Below are 5,692 nucleotides of genomic sequence, written 5' to 3' on the forward strand. Positions count from 1 at the left end.
ATACATTTTTTCTTTTTAGATAATTCATAACTCGGATGTACCCAACAATATAGAAGTACATTTAATCAAAACTGTACGATTTTTAGGGAGAGACACCCAGCATTCAACAAGAACATGCTAGCAATCTTTTGACTAGCCTAGCAACAACCCAGAAGAGCCTCACAACAACCAAGGACAATATTAAATTAAATGTATGCATTTAGCTGATGCTTTTATCCAAAGCGACTTACGTAGTACATTCAGGCTATCAATTTTTATCTATCATGTGTTCACGGGGAATCAAAGCCCCAACCTTGCGCGCAACTCTCTACCAATTGAGCTACAGGAACACTATGTGATAACAATATGGCAATAACATAACAGCAACTGAGAAAACCCTAGCAATGCCTCCGTTATTATGCAAATAAATAAATGTTCCCATTCTAGAAATCTTGTGGTGAAGTCGTCTATGTTTAACTTTTGCTATGATATATGCTGAATGGATTTACACAAAACAGAACGCATACTGTAACCTCTTTGCCAATGAGCCACTTGTGATGTGTCAAGGAAATTGATGTGTCAAGGCATTTCAAGGAAATTATACTGTGGGAAACATCTACAACATCAGAGAAAACAATCAGGCTGTTATCACTCTGAAGAATAACACAGCAATTACGCCTCTCCAGATAAGCTAATCGCAAACGGTGAAGCCCTGAAATCTAGACCATCATACATCGGCCGTCTCTGTTTGATCACACACTTCCTGCGTCCGAAACCAAAGATCCAGCTTTTGTTTTCAGCTCAGATAAAAGAGACCTTAAAAAGCATGACACAGGCACGTGATTCTTGATAAAGGCCATATTCTCTCTCAGTATGTTGTTTTTATGACCTCTCTTAAACACTCTCATGTTTCAGAGTGATTAAAGGAACTAAAGAGGAAGCATGAGTGTGTCACTGGGTTTGTGCTGTGTGATCTGTGCATGGGAGTGTGTGTGGTTTTATGACTTGATTTTTCAGACTGATTATTAGCATATGCTATTAGCATAAAAGCATAAGGTGTTTATGTTTAGCATGTTGCTAAGCTAACAACACACACACAAATTGGGTCTTTTATTGATACTCCCACTTTCTCCGCCATAATGAATGGATGTTTTCACTAACCTCATATGCTATTAGCATGAAAGCAAGTGTGTGTCATGTTTCTTTGACTTCATTAGATGGGATTTTTGACTAACAACACAAAGTCTGGTTCATGTAGCTTAATGCTGCCAAAAAACATCCACTTAGACAGGAAGAGACTGTCTGACCAAAACGTAAAATGAGCAGTAATAACAATCAGACCTGAACAATTTCTGCATTGAGCAGAATATTCACTACTGACAAAATGCAGAAACAAATGTAAGATTGTTCCTGTGGCTCAGTAGTAGTGCCTTGAGTTAGCAGAGAAAAAGGTTATGGTTTCAATTCCCAGGGAACACACCTACTGGTAAAAAAAATAAATAAAAATTATAACCTGAATGCACTTTAAGTCTCTTTGGATACAAGCATTTGCTAAATGCATTATTGTAAATGTAAGATGAACCAGGTGGCTGAATAAGAAGTATTGATGTTGTCAAGACGTAAAATAAATTAATTTCATTTATAGTAATAATGTATTTTATTTATTGCTTGATTTTATATTTATTAAAAATAGATTACATGCACAATAAGGCCAGGAACATGCAAGAAAGAAAGTATAGCCAATTGTGATTTTATGTTGCACTGTGTTAACAGCCCATAAAACACCTTAATGTGCAGGTAAATCACTAGAAGCAATCTGTCAATGCGACCTCCTAGTGATGCACTAGCAAAAACCTAGAAAACACAGTAACCACCTAGCGATGCCCAAGCAACAGTTTAGAACATTTGTGTGTGTGTGCAAATCACTATACAATTGGAGGGAATCTGATTCTGTTAGTCTGTAAATAAACTATTTGTAAAAGCAACTTCAGTCTGTATTGCCGACTTAAGCCTGAGGGGAGGCTGCTGCTCTTTCTGCTGTTATTTCCCCCGTCTTTCTCTCGTTTTTATTTTTGCACATTCTTCGTCCTAAAGGAAAACTGACATCATCATCTCCGAGTTCCCACGCACTCTTCGCCGTCTCACAAACACATTCACAGGCTGAGTCATGGTACAGAACTAATTATTGGCTCTAAATGCATCTTCTCAGGGTGTGGTTTCACTGGGAAAGTGTTTCTGCAGGAATGGGCTCCCGTCTCCTCAGGGTGCTTGAAAATGTGTGTGTGTGTCTGCGATACCCTTGGTCTGTGTTCAGGACAGTGTGTGACTGTATATGGCTTTTAAAGGTCGGAAATCTATGCTAATTTTACAATGGATCTGTTCCAAAACCTAATTCCTTGTTGTCTGCTGCCTATTTAGTAATCTGCCTTCTAAGGCAGCACCCTAACTGACATGAATCTCAAAAGTGACAATTTTTGAACACTTAGCAACAACAAGTAAGAACTAATCACATGAACTGCTCTGGAAACTTGACTCACAGCTGATTTCAGTTGAGTTCGTCATTAGCATGTTGCTAAGCTAACAGAGCCACCAAAATATACCAAAATGTAATCTATTTTCATTGATACATTAGGTATATACTTTATTGACAATCAACATTTCTCCCGCTTTCTCCACCATCTCTAATGATGCTTCCACTGACCCGAATGCAATGCATTATGGGATTGCATTCCCCATGGAAGCCTTAAAATTCAGCCAGAACAAGGCATTATTTTGATGTCTACCATTTAAAACAGTCTTTGTACTGGGATTGTGTCCATGCTATCTTTAAATACTGCTTGTGTAGGCGTCTCACTGGGTTTTGGACCAGAGCTAATGTTTTTGTGGCTAAATTTGAGTGCAAGGGTCTCTTAGCATTGAATGCTTTGTACTTTCCAACCTTCTGCTCTGGGATCACTCTCCTTACAGCACAAACACACACGGATCGGATTCTGAAATGTTTTCAGAGAACAAAAGATGATAAAGCCCCTTTAGGAAGCTCATGTTACATCACCTCAGTGAACTCGCTCACTTGAACACGCCGCAGTGTTGTTCTTAAGGGAACACTGAGTCCAGTTACTGTGACAAATTTCTTAATGTTATGGAGCCATTAGCTCTGAAGAGGGTGGCCAAGTCAAGTTTCAGACTTTCCTTCAGTCTAACTTATTTCTCAGGCTTTGAAGTCAGCGAAATAGTCATAGTTGCTGTTCTGATGTCAGCATTTCCTGTAACCAGGAGACGAGGGGTCAGTCAGATTAATAGTCCAAATGTGCTCTACGTCTACAGGCAACTATATGGGATATTCACAAAAGGCATTTGTTCTGCTTGCTGTACATCCACCAAAATGAAAAAAGATACAGCGGCCCCAAAAAGCATTTGGACGCTTATGCCACATTTACACATGAATGAATGAATGCCATTGCATTCAAAATGTCAAACCAAGTGTTATTTGTGCTGCTAGAGCTTTTCTCAGAACTAACTTCAGAACTAAGCCATTCTTACAAAAAAAGGTTTAAGGAGCTGGCGTCAAGAAGATTTTCAGTGGATGTATGCAGTCACTATTCCTCAAGTTCAAACAGATTAATATGTTCCACTGATGTTAAACTACCAGAAAGTGTCTAAACACTTTCGAACAGTATTCTATTGATTTATCATCTATTGTTTTTATCACTGAAGGACTTGATTAGTTGGATCAGGAATGTTTAAATAGGGTTGAATCTAAGCTCTGCTGGGCTCCGGCCCTCCAGGAAAGAGTTTGACACCCCTGGTCTAAATGAATCTGGTGGCGGTCAGGTGGTCGAGTTGTAATTACGAGTTCTGCACAAATAAACACTTTGATGTTGATAATTTGATAGAGGTGCATAATTCAGCCAGAAAAAGAACTTCACATGTTGTTATCTCAGAATTATGGTAATTACGACATGGTTTGAAGGCAGCCTACTACATCTGGTCTGTATTAAGCTACACAAGGGCTTTTCATATTTGAAATGGTTCTAAATAGCTCCTTCTGGTAAATGGAATGTTGTTGTTTTTTGTTTCACCTTTTTATTAAAAGTGATTAACAGTTATTCCTGTGTATTCATAAATTTAGGAATGATGTTGTACATTCCTAAACAATAGGTTAATGTCGTGAGTAAAGTGCAAATGAAATTAATTGCGGCATTACATTTAGATCGGCTCACGTTCCACCATATTTCTTTTCGTTGAGCAATACAACCAATCACAAACGATTCTGTTGAGCTAATGAATGCAAAGGCCAATCAGAGGCTTTCAGATGAGGGAAGTTCGGATCATTTTACTGACTCGGATCTTTGAATCTTGTTTAGCAAAATTCACAAATCCTTTTTTAAAGTCATTTCGTTCATTTTGAGAGTAAATAGAACGTTCCCAAAACATTCTCGTTAGGTTCCCTGGAACGTTTCCCTTACCCTAAATGGGAATGTTCCGTTTACGGTAAGAGATTTTTCCTGGCTTGCCAACAGAGATCATTCCTAGATAGTTCTTAGAAAGTTAAATTATTTTTGGTCGCTTTTTGTAATTTATTCCCTGTTCAAATATCCAAGGAAATGAAAGTGTTATTAGTAACTTACAATGTTTATATTAAACGTAGTTAACGGATTACACTAAAATTATGATATGTTTAGCCTTAAAGCTATGGTAGGCTACTAGAGACTTGATACATGACAGTAAAAATTACTTGAATTAGTCCTGAAAGCCACTGTCTCCAGATACTTTCTGTGTCATTTCAGTGATATGATTAATGATCATTGCATGGCAATCACTTCAGCTCCAGAAAAACAGTTTTGCACATGTTAAATGCTTTAGTGAAACAGGCCTGTTGAGAAAGGGTCACCGCACGGTTTTCGAAGAAAAGCTGATTGGAGGTAGAGATCTAGAAGAAGACATTCTTTGTGCGATGCCTTTGCAAACACGTTAGGCAAGCACATCTCATGCCATCTATTTTGGTGTGCATCTTCAGCTTTCCCACGACTGCAGAGAGAGACAGTGTGAAGGGCTTTCATAACCTCTCTCACATGGTCGCCCGCCCCGCTGCGCTCAGCTGAACGTCTAGACTCACACAATGTGGACCCTGTTGGGGCCGGTTACGGCTGTGTCCACCATATCAGAAATCAGGGTTACATTAAGTTGTGCATTATTAAGGAAACATTTACAATGCTCTTAGAACTTGACAGGAGATCATATGCTACACAAGCTGTATTTGATACACTTAAACCTATAATTCCATATAGAAATTCCATATCAACATTTGAATTTTCAAAGAAGAGTTCCCACACTTTTGTCAAATTTCCATAAACAGTAGTCTGTGATTACTGCTGGATTAGGAAAAATTATTCAAATTTATACATGAGTCTTTTAAACAAGTTTGTGAACCTGTTCAACTGATTCATTTAAACAAAATGACTCAAAGAATGACTCACTCACAAATCAGACATCACTACTGTTAGCTTGCAAGCAAGTTTCATCCTACACAAGACAAATATTTATCCATTTCACACAATAAATTGTATTTTTTATGACTTTGTCATGGGATAATGGATAGCTTAGGACTAGTATTCACACCACAGAGTTTCCTTCGAATTATAGATATTATTTGATAAATATGACTTTTTTTGTACAAAAAAACCAAATAAAAAAATCGAATTGCACAAATTCA

This window comes from Carassius auratus, chromosome 1, assembly GCF_003368295.1.
Source record: "Carassius auratus strain Wakin chromosome 1, ASM336829v1, whole genome shotgun sequence".
Classification (NCBI taxonomy): Eukaryota; Metazoa; Chordata; class Actinopteri; order Cypriniformes; family Cyprinidae; genus Carassius; species Carassius auratus.